Source organism: Corapipo altera, unplaced genomic scaffold, assembly GCF_003945725.1.
Source record: "Corapipo altera isolate COAL_440 unplaced genomic scaffold, ASM394572v1 67, whole genome shotgun sequence".
In the NCBI taxonomy this organism is placed as follows: Eukaryota; Metazoa; Chordata; class Aves; order Passeriformes; family Pipridae; genus Corapipo; species Corapipo altera.
This window is the reverse complement of record NW_020884906.1, coordinates 3479939-3491886: the sequence shown is the minus strand read 5'-3', so window position 1 is coordinate 3491886 and position 11948 is coordinate 3479939. Positions and strand designations below refer to the sequence as shown.

At 39.9% G+C, this 11948-nt stretch overlaps 1 long non-coding RNA gene across 1 annotated transcript in view; it reads left to right on the top strand.

Annotated features, from left to right (window-relative positions):
- LOC113951372 overlaps positions 1 to 9558 on the top strand; it is a 32690-nt gene extending 23132 nt beyond the window's left edge. The window contains exons 3-4 of the long non-coding RNA XR_003529125.1: positions 9060 to 9214; positions 9364 to 9558. This is a non-coding gene — a long non-coding RNA (uncharacterized LOC113951372). The remainder of the gene's footprint in view (positions 1 to 9059; positions 9215 to 9363) is intronic.
- Positions 9559 to 11948: the final 2390 nt, after the last annotated feature.

The window sequence follows — 11948 nt, the reverse complement described above, 5'->3', positions numbered from 1 at the left end:
TGGGTTTGAGCACCCTAATTCCTTGGGTCTCAGTGCGACTCATTTTAGGCAGAGTAATTGCAGGCCCAAGGAACCTTCCCACGCCCACAAAAATTGCTGTGCCCCACACTGAGTGTGTGAACTGTGATGTTGGGCTGCTGAGCCAGAAGCAGGCGAGACCCTCCTGGTGTGGGGCACGGGAACTGGAGAACCTTGGCTTGCCCACCAGTGATCCACCAGGCTAAGGGCTGTGCACCCCTGGGAAGACAAAAAAACCACATATGCTTCTCCCCAGACCAAGTGGAACATCAGACCTCGGAGTTAAAACTGCAAATGGTCAGTCCTTTAGTAGCTGAAGGTGTTTTATTCCTGTAAAGGCAAAGCACTTTCAGCCCCAGGTCTTTGTAGCAGTGATACAAACTTCTAACATGGGCACAGGACTCCAGGCTTCTGCCTACCTGCTGTACCTGTCCTGGCTATAAAATGGGATGAGAAAGTACCAGCTGAGCAGTTTAGTGCAGTTTATGGAAATATTCTGCATAAAAAGGGAATTTTTTTTTTTTTTAATACAAACTATATAAACATAGGGTAATTGGAAGCATCTATTTTATTGGGTCTGTTGTCACTCAGTCCCCTAAGGCAGCACTACTGGATCTGCCCTTTTGAATCTGTATTACCAACTAAAGCACATATATCCCATTTGTCCCTGTGAAGTTCTTTTTCTACTTACATCAGGCTATTAAATGCATAACAACTGCAAATAGATTTGGCTACATTCCCCAAAGTGTATCTCACCCAACACCTCCCTGTCATACTCCTATCCATTATCTCTCCCAAATAATTCCCTCTGGGCCAGATTCAACATTCATCATAAAATTTACATGTAATCCAGCAGTGTTTGCATAAGGTGTATATACATTCTTGCATATGCCAAATGTGACAGATATCTTAAATTCCTTCTTTAAAACCCTTTCCAGGAAAGGTCTATTACATTGTTGCTATGATGGATAATGTCTCCCTGACTTCTAATAAACTATTTATTTTATTTGTCTGAGTTAGTCCATAAATTTTTGGGGCAGGAGGAAAGGGCATGACCATTACCCCTTTGGGGTTTTTTTCCAAGAGGAAGCACACATTTCCTGACAAAATAGCAAATGGAGCCAGTTGCACTGTTTGGGAGGCAGGTTGCCCAATGCTTCCTATTATGAGACACCTTTCAGTTGCTCATAGTTCTACAAAAGTGTATCTGTTTGTCCCGAAATGTGTGATCTCAGCTGACTGCCTCAGTCATTTCTGGGAGCATGATGATAGATTTAAAAAATTCTGGCAAGCAAAGAGGCAATAACGCTGTTATTTGTCTTCACAGAGCCTGAAAGCATGAGTTATGTTTTCAGAACACTTATACTTCAGTGATAAGTGCTACAGAGAGGTCCATTAGGGAATGAATAATCCTGTCAGTGTGCTGCCCATGAGGAGGGAGGAACACACCAAACACTGCAGATACAGGGAAGCACCAAACAGCACTGCTCTGTCTCTGTGGCTTCTCTGCAAAAAAAATGCAATTATGTAATTAAAAACTCTGCCATAATGTATGAACAGCAGGAGGCTATTGCTGCTCCACCAGCATCTCAGTTCCTGGTATTTTCTTATTTTTAAGTGCCCGAGTTTGACCTGAATAATTTTCTTTTAACTTGTTTCTCTGTGTGTCTGTAATAAATAATAGTGACTTATGCAAACAATCCAGAATGCAATTATTTCATTTGAGCAGCTGTACGAACTGCATCTCTCTCAGGTGGAATGGCTCCTACATGACAAAAGGAATTCCTTCCCTGATAAATTAATTTTCTCCATCGCTCCAAGTTTCTGATGGGGTTGGACAGGACAGGGAAAAAAAATCTACAGAAGTGTCTCTGCCAGAAGCTGAGGAGCGCTGCAGAAACAAAAACATCACCTGGGTGTCCTTCCTGGCCGTGGGATTTGTGCAATCCCATCAGCAGGGACCTTCCTCTGATTTTTGTCAGCAAACTCCCCTCTTGCACAGGGACAGCTGGAGCACTCGGGTGACTTCAGTGGACCTCGGATCAGGGAATATTATACTTTAACTCCCTGTCCAGCCTGGCTGCATCTTTGTGCCTTTCACTGAATTTATGCTTCACTTTGTGCAGTGTTTATCTTGAAAAGAAGGGGTTTAAGCTTGGCTAAGCAAAAAGACTTTTCAAGAGGAGGAATGGCTGGTTCAGGCTCGAGCCTGGCTGTCTGTTAAATGTTACATTAATGATAAGATCCTGAAAGAGCCAGTCGGGGCTGGGCAATCTCACTTTCCTTTTTTACACTATCTTTGCTGAAGTTTCTTTTCCGCTTATAGAGAAGGGGAACAGTTTTCTTTTACTTTCTTTTTTCTTTTTTTTTTTTTTCTTTTTTTATCACCAACTTCAGCCACAGGGTCAGCTTTGATTCGGGTGAGTCAGAAACATATTTATCTCTGAAATTCTCCTTCTGTGCCTGGGAATGAAGTGTTTCTCCTCATCTCAGAAGAAAGAGATATGTTTTAAATAATAGCACTGCCAAAAAAAAAAAAAAAAGAAGAGGTAATAATAGCTGTTTGTTTTACCTGCTATATAGTAGGCCTGATTTATATGTTGCTGGTACATATATGATTTTAAGAGACTTCTTTAGTTTCTCCGTGACAACGTTTATAGTTTCTTTATAGAAAGAGATCTGTAGTCCAGATTTTGTTCTAAACTCTGCTCAGCTCAGGCAGTTGTAACAGCAGATAGACTTGACCTAGCACTCACCCTGTTTAAGATGTGTTTTATTTTTGCAGGCATTCCATGGTTGCAGGAAGCACTCAAGCCTTAATCTGGACCACTTGTCGGGTAGTGAAAGGAAAAAAACAACTTAGGGAGCAATCCTCTTGGAAAACCATACATGGGTTTTAGGGAGAGCTCAGCAGGCCTGCAAATGCTGTAGGCAGCTTTGAAATCCCCAGCCAAGGAGGCTTTGTTGTTGATGCCCCAAGGGAAAAGCCAAATGCAGTGCTCATCACAATGTGAATGCGGATCAAGAATAAACTGAGATTTTGCATGGTTTGATCTGCACATCCTTCCCCTGCCTCCTTCGGCAGTTTTGGTGGAAACAAAACTGCTTAGAAGCCTGAAACCCCTGGAAACACGTTGGTCCTCAGACTCTAACAGGTCTTCAAGAGTCTGAATTCTTTCTTCCCCAAAGCTCATGCCCTTGGGCAGGTGCAGATGCCATCGGAGCAGCTGCCTGTCTGCTCAGGGGAGAGTCAGGGGCAGGCATGTGCTATCCCTGGTTGGAGTTCTTCTTGAGGATCAGACACCCTGACAAGGGTCCTTGTCATATTCTTGGCTTCTGTGCCCTTCCACAGTCACTGGACTGTGAGCACACCCAGTTTCCCCATGGCAGGCTCTCCAGTGTGGGATCTCACGAGGTCTGCAGGGCAGTCTGGTAGAACCTCGTTACATTCTGATCTCAGAGTGAGCAGCATCTGCCTCATCTTTCTTTAGTGGCTGAACCACCAAGTCTTTTCTAGACTATAGTATGGCCAAACTAAAAAGAATGAATTTCAAGTGAAGTACACTTTAGAAACACTGCTGTGAGCTTGAATTTACTTATTTTAACCAAACGCACAATCTAAAGGAAGAGGGTTTTGGAGCAGATGGAGAATATAAGCAGTGGTCTGTAACATCCATGTGCAGTCTCATACAAATAAAACAGCAATGTAGAAGACTACCTGGGAAGAACCCATCATTCAGAATAGAAATAACATTTTCCTATTCCCTTACTCAGCTACAGGTCAGAAGATGCCATCACTATAAGCAGGCTGGAGTATATTTAGCAGTAATGAGATTGTACTTATGCAACACAGTTGGATGGGTCCTTCCAATTTTCATTTTCTCTATATTTACTTTTTAAAGACCCTTGAGATCTTTGATACCTTAATTTTGTTCAGGACATATGATAATGTGATTAAGGACAAACTTTTCTGCACCCTGAATTTTTTGTCTAATTCACTGAGAAACCAAACTCTGAGGCTGCAAATAGTTGCAAAGTCAACTGCAGCTGAGAGTTAGCCACAGAGAAAATCCCATATGCCTATAGCTATATATCCTAAAAAAATCATATTAAAATGGTGGTTATATTGCATTTTGACTTGTAATAGAAATACTACTGTTGGAAGTTTTTTCAAATTATACCAGTACAGACGTTACTGGTCAATACAAAAGGCCAGATATTCAGCTGTCATTCATTTCCATTGCACTGTTGCAATTTACAGCAATTCAGAGAAAACCACTTCAATGGGCTGTTTCTCCTGCCTTCACATGGAATGTTGCCTGAACAAACAATTAGTTTTACTAATTTAATGGAAACTCTTTGCATGTTTTCCCACGTGCACTAACCTCAGTTTCAAGATAAGAAAAGCACACAGTGGAGATCAGTGCTGGCACAGAGAACATTATCCAGGCTGAAGTCAAAGGGTGACAGTAGTAGCTGCTGCTTGCAAAGTCCCCAACTCTCCCTGGATGGGAAATTCGGGCAGAGGGAGGGGAAATTCCACAGTACTGCTAAAAAAAAATTAAAATAAAAGAGCAGAATGCTAAGAAGTGTAGCTTCACCTTGTAACAGCACTGCTTTTTACTGTCTGTGCTGAGAGTGGTTCCACTTCTGACCTGTCAGGTGTAGAAAGGATGCTGATCCAGTTGCCACTACCTTGTGCTCCAGAATCTTCACAAAACATTGGAGACTTAATTCTTTTATCCCTCTCTTAAATTTTTGTTCTGTCTTCACAAATAAGCTCTGGACTATTTTAGCTGATGTCTCTTCTTTTCTGTGCTCTCCTTCCATCTGCCCACCCTGTGTTCAGATTTACTTACAGAGGGACATAGCCCTGAGCACAGAACACATGCATAGAAAATAAGACTTTTCTTCATAGATGTCTTTGGATAATGCTTAATGGATTAATGGGTTAAAGAAAGGAATGGGAGAAGCAGAAATAGTACATATTTTAATATTTTTTTTAAGAAAACCTTAGTTAACCTGAGTTAACTTGCTCTGAGGTATCTATGTCCACAGTCTGAGGACTTGAAGTGACTTAGTGGAAGACTCTGATTCAGTTTTTTCACTCTACTATTTCTCTTTAATCTGAAAATCAAGAGTACCAAAATTTAATATTAGAATTCTGTGCAGCAGATCATTAGGAGTATTATGAATAATAATTTATACCTTAACACTGAGGAGTTTTTCAATGTATGTAGATACAAAATAAAATCTTTTCTGTTTGGGAGCTTTTATAGTGTGAGAACACTGCAATTTGTATTTCACTGGGACTAATGTTAAATTGTGCTAAGAAAAAATCACACAGATTTCAGATTTGCTATAGGAAAATATCTGTATCCAGATCTTCAAGACTTTACAAAGATTATTTTGATTTCAGCTTTTGTGATTGAAGCCTCAGGTCTGTATTATTTATCCAACTATCAAGGCTCATTGTCTTCAAGCTTTTATCATATGTTCTTAACTATGTTTGCAGGAATCAGTGTAAATATCTTTTGTGTGTGTGTGTGTGGTAATATGTTTCCTCTTATTCCTTTGTCCATTTGGGAGCTACATAATTCTGATTAAACATCCCTGCAGAGAAAGAATATCCCACTGCTCAAAAATTTTTGACTTTGCCGAGTTCTGTTTTCATTTAGACACATAGTCAAAATTCCATACTTGATCAGACTAGTGGTGTAGTAGCCCAGCATCCTGTCTTTAAGAAAAGCTGGGAACAGATGCTGCCTAGGAAGGGAAAGGAATGCTGCAGTTACTAACCCAGGGGTAACCTGCCTGCGGGGGAAGATTTCTCCCCAAGCCACAACACTTTGAGCCTGAATTATGCCCCGAAGTACAAAGTTTTACATCTCTTCAAAAAACTGCAATTCAAAAAAAAAGAGCTGTCATAATTTCCCCAAAACTTTTTGTGAAGTATTTCTTTCTTCAGAGTCCCATTAAGTTCCTGCCTCCACAGTGACAATGACTTCAATAAGCCAATTATGCTCAGTTCTGAAATAGATTTCCTTTCTGTCACTTTTTCTGTTTGATCCATTTCAATTTAATTAAATGGTCAACATTTAAAGTATATTTTTTCCATCTTGAAAAAATAAATCTTCATTGTAACTTTTCAGAAAATTGCCTATCCAGTTCTTTATTTTCCATTTGGAATAAACCTGAGTTTTTATGCTGATGAGAGATTGTTTAAGCAACCATCTCACTCATCTGCTGTAAAAACAATATTTTAAAGATGCAATTTTCTGTGAAAGAATCTGGTTCAACATGTAATTCTCTTCTGTCTTTGATGGATCATTTTCTCACACATAATGAATTCTGTTGAATCTGATAATTTTATTTCTCATAAAGTAATCACAGTGAAATAATGAGGTACCGTATCATCATTTTTGCTTTGTTTCTCATTGCCTGCCTTTTACACTTGAAAAAAGTCCTTGAGTTCTTGATGAGTCTTCTTGGCTTAAAGGACCTGTCTTTTGCCAGGTTGAAAGAAAAAAAATTATTCAGATTCTTTACTTTTGATTCACCATTGCTCTGAAATAATGAGTGCTATCCTTCCTTATAATGACCCAAAACATCAAGGGTGGCTTCCTACTCGCCATGAAAAGACACAGGTCCAGCTTTTTCATTGGGATGAAAAACTTGTTAATAAAATCAGCACAGTGGTTCAGATACTTCAGCCTGTTAGACCTCCGACAGCAGAGTCACAGATCTTAAGAAGAGGAAGAAGAAAGGGAAGGAGAAACAGAGATTCATGGGAGGAAAAAAAAGGGGGGAAAAAAAAAGTGTTTTCAGATGGTATCAAACAAAAGAAAAGAATGTTACCGTCAGTCCTCTCCCACCAAATTTGCCTCTGCCCTGTTCAGTGCTGGTACCACTGCTCAGGTCAGGGATTTATTAAAATGCAATAAAGTGACAATATTTCTGGAAACCTGGAGCCATCCTGGAACTACTCGAAGAATTCTTCTGAACGGGACTGATTCAAACCCCACAAAAAGTAAATAGGATCTTCTGCACTGGTTTCAAGAGGCTTTCAATTACCCCAGAACCCTGCAGGGTTGAAACAAATGCTGCACGGGTTGTTGGCAAGGTGTGTGAGGGGAAGCCACTACTGCTGTTACTAACAGAGTTTATCATTAACAGAAACACTACACCACACTGTATTCACTGACATGGTAACAACACCCCTCTGTCCCATAACTATGCAATGAAAACTGTCACAGACTCGAGCTTTTTGAAATGTTTGAAGAGTTAAAATTCATCAAAAGTTCGAAACTCGTTGCATTCAAACTATCAGAAAGGGCTTGTATTTGCTTTTCCCCCAGTACACTTTAAGAGTACGTGCACTTTTCAAATGCTCTTTCACATCCTATTCCCAGTGATGACCTCTACTATTTGTGCTGGACTTGGGTATTATTTTTTACTGAGACGAGATCTCTTTAATCAGCTTTAAAAACATTGTGAACTGAAACCGCTCTTATTTAAAAGTTTAACTTTACTTTCATCAATTTATAATCAGAGTTCCTCTGGTATGTTTGATTCCTGACAAACAAGGATAAAAGTCTTGTGCCCCCATTGCTAATGAGATGATAAAACAGCAGGGATCAAGTTTTTAATTACTACAGGCTATGCACTGGAGAGGTACCAATGATATTTTTCTATTGCATGTCTAAGTTGTAACTTCAGGCTTATGACAGTCATGCTGTGTTCCTCTGCCTTTGATGATCACTCATCTTTGTCTCCTGAGAACATACAAAAATTTCTGAGCTTGGATCCTGGGGGGCTTGCAATTATTGCTGTAACCTGGCACAGGTTCCAGGGTAGCACCGTTGCTGCTCAGTGAGGATCCGATGTCTGAGCGGAACAGAGGACACGCAAAACATTAGGAACTTCTCAGACAATCTGGGTTCTCAATCTAGTTGCCCCTTTAATAATTATGCTCTTAATTAAGCTGGAGAATAGTTTAATATTGTTCCCTTTTTTCCTGCTAGAAGCACAGTCTAATACCTCCTCACACATAAAGAGTGACGGCCACAGACACACAGCAATACACATTTCTGGCACTAGGGGACTCAGGTCTTGGAAAATTGACAATACAGGCACGTTTTTGAAGATGATCATCATTCCTACCCACGTTTATAAGCTTGTTGAGCAAGTTTTGTTTCTTTGAATAAAATTAATACTCATGCAAGAGATTAAAATGTATCTCTAGTAATAAACAGTTTCTTTATTGGAAAGAGAGATGAGGCTGATTATGTTACAGACCTACCCTTCCCTTCCCCAGTTTTGCAGACCTTCATCACACTGATCAGCCTGCAAACATTTGGCCCTTATTCTGGTTATTCAAATGCTTTTTTTCCTTTGGCTCCATAGCACTGTCTTACATAAGAGTGAATATTTCCTTTGGCTGCAGTGCAAGGCAAACAAGAGAAGAGCCACCAGTTGTGCTAACACAGGCAAAGCACAGCTGAGACAAGAATGAGGATGTTTGTAGGTGACATGGAAAGTCACCTCCCTGTTGCCTCAGGACCAGATCACTGCTTAGATCACCAGAAATTTGTGGGGAGGAAAATATCAGAGGAAAAACACTGGAAGCATCTTTCTCACTGAGCCTCTGTGAGTTTTGTGCTCTAAATGCAAGGTTTATCTTCTCATGAAAGAGTTTGTGAAATCTGAACATGAGCCCACCAGGTTTTTCAAATGAAGAAGAGGCTGTCTCCATACAGACCAGGTACCCACCCCAAAATTTGCTCTGAAATCACCACTGCTTTTTTTCTGCCACAGTTGCTCTGCCACTGTTCCATGGCATCCTACAGACATAATTTCCCTTAAATTCCTCTATGCTGAGAGAACACTCTGTGAAAAAATTACTTCATCCCTACTTTGTGTTGCCTTTTCTGTTTAATCTCTGCTTGATGTGAAAGAGGTGTGTCTCAGCCTTTTATCCAACTAAAATGAAGCTGCTATTCCTTCCCTTAGTTCCTTCAGTTTAAAATTCCTCTCTGCAGCTAAATCTTAACCCAGGAGGGAGTTTTCCATCTGGGGAAGGACTGAAGACCACAGAAATCATGACATCTCCAGCATGAAGTGGAGTCAGCAAGGCGGAAAAGATGAGTGTGGAATCAGGAGCAGGAGATCCTTCTTGAGTGCTGAAATACAAAAAGTAAGAAATCACTTTTTCTTTGCCCAAACTCGAAGATTTTACAGTGGCATCATTTGTGTGAGGGTAAAAATACCAAAGGACATGGTTGTGTGCAGAGATATTGCAAAATACTGTATGTAAGCAAACTTTAACTAATATATTCATTTCAGCAAGAATTGTGAGTTCTGATCTGACTCAGATTCTCCAGGGACTGCACGTCAGACAAATGCTACAGAAATCAAGAGACCAGATGACCCACTTCTCTCTAGCTCCAGGATAAAACCCCACTGCTTTGGTAGCCCCATCCAAAGCAGGCTGTAAATAATCATTCTTATGAAAAACAGGGGGGGCAACACTCACTTCAAAAAGTACTTCACAAATCTGAAAACTTCTATTAAATAACCGACCACGATTAATGTGCTTGGCTGTAGAAATCAATTATATTTTAAAAGCAAATCATGAAGGAGACTTCATAGTTGTTTTCTTTTACAACTGATATGACAGATCAAAAATGCAAACGCTACAAATGCTGAACTGACTAGAACCCAAATATAGCTTAAATGCACAGACTTATTTTACAAATGTAGGACATCCAAGGAATAAACTATTGTTCTGCAGAGGCGATCAATGGCACTTCAGAACTTTGCAGCTTATATCAAACCAACACATAAACAGAATCAAGAGGCATTTAATATGCTGCATAATAGAACTTGAAATGAAGTTGACCATAAAATGTGTGTAATCTAAACTGCAGAAATCACTCCACTTTAACGATCTGTTCCCTAAAAAGAAAATGTAAAAGTGTTTAAAAGATTTAGCAAAATGCGTGCATAGATTGAATAAATCATCATGGGTATCAATTAGATCTTGAAAATGGTGTACAGCTCTTATAACATCAAGGACTGCTTTTAATTACAGCTGCAGTGTAACTAATATTTTCTTAATTTTAATGAGTGTTGTCCTATTATAGGATTAACTTGTGCTGAAGCTGGAGAAGTCAAAAGAATTTTCAATTAAAAGAATTGCAAAGACATTTGAGAGGTACACAGAGAACAGCAGACAGTTTTGAAATTTATTGGATTTTGGCCCAAGTGCTGTTCCACTTTCTCACTCCATGAGTCATCTCATGGGACTACAGCAAACAAGATTTGGGGTTTTTTCACAGAATTGTAAAAAGTAAATATTGCCATGCTCTGCAAGTACAAAGCTGTAGTAAATTCCTGTCTGTACAAGAGAAATTTGCACAACTAAAATGATCACAAGATATCATTATAATCTGGAGTAGGGAGGTACATCAGAAACACCAACTCTTTTAAGTTCCTGTGTTTAGTTGTAACTCCTGCTCCATGGACAACTGTATTTATATTCAGTGTGTACCATTGTAACACTGACACTGCAGCTAAACTTCATCAGCTGGGCAAGGTGTTAAGTGAAATATTGTGTAAAGGTCAAAGAACCACTTAGAAAACTCCTGAATCAAAAACAAACCCGGAAAACTGACTTTGCAATTATCATTATAATTTCCAAGCATTTTAACATTTTATTATTTAAAAAGCAATACAACTTAGGTAACTGCAGACCAGGGCAGAGAACCAGTGGTTTGAGAGCTGACAACAGCCCATTTTGTGGGTGCTCTGCTGTCCCCCTCTTTGCCTGGCTTTCCTAAAGGGTGGAAATTGCTATTTATGTTCAGGATATTTTTTGGGGGGCCATTCTTAGGCTACTGGTCATCAACGAGGTCTAAGATGGACTTTATGATCCACAATTTATGGGAAGCAGCTGGGTTTGTGTAAACACATGAAGTGCTAGTGCAGAGATTAGAAATCATCATTCAGCCTTGAAAGTGGGCTTTGAATGCAGGAGGACAAGGAACTTCGTATTTCTGTCAGACTTAGACTATGCTACTATTAAATTAAAGTAGGAATTCCAAACTGAAATATTCATGTTCTACTGCCACACCTCAAGCCTACGATTTCTGTGTGCTGAGGACAGAAATATTTGCATTTGGCATCTCAGTTTTCTTCAGCAAGTTTATTTCCTCTGCCTTTTTCATTAAAAGAGCTGGAGTGTGTATTGAGAATGTTATTTTGCTTATACAAAAGGAAAACTAGATAATAGGTGCTTCTTTAGTCTCCTACTGCTGGACAGCCATAATATTGAAGTCATAAATGGGCAAATGTCAAAGCAGGTCTCCTGCTGTGCCTGACTCCCTCTAATAATTTGGTGCTGTTTTATTGTTCTGGGACTTAGCTGGGAGTCCAGCTGTCAGCTGACAGAACTGGTAATGGAAGGGCCACATTCCTTATAGCAAGACAACTCCCTTCCAAATTCATGGCATATTTACAGCAGTTGGATTTGCAGTACCAGGTTTCAAACTATAGCTGTGCATAGCAAAATATCTGAACCTATGGGACTGCACTGCTAAATGCTTGTATTTGACTTCAAAAAATTATGTTCATACAAAATAAGGATGATCAGACCTTCCATCCAGCTATGAGTGGGCCTTGCACTGTTACAGAAGAACTGGCTGGGAGCTCTCCCATCCATGGAATCAGAAAGAAGCCCCATGGAAAGGGTACCTCTGTGGTCCTCAGCCACCACAGCAGATATTTGGAGCAGCAAGCCAATAATGTAACTTAGCAGCTTGCTAAAAAGCAAGTAAACATGGAAAAAGTCAACTGCAAGAGTTGCTGGGAGCATATCCACGTGCAGACAGACAGTTCTGATTTGTATTTGCCGAAGGAAAAATGCAACA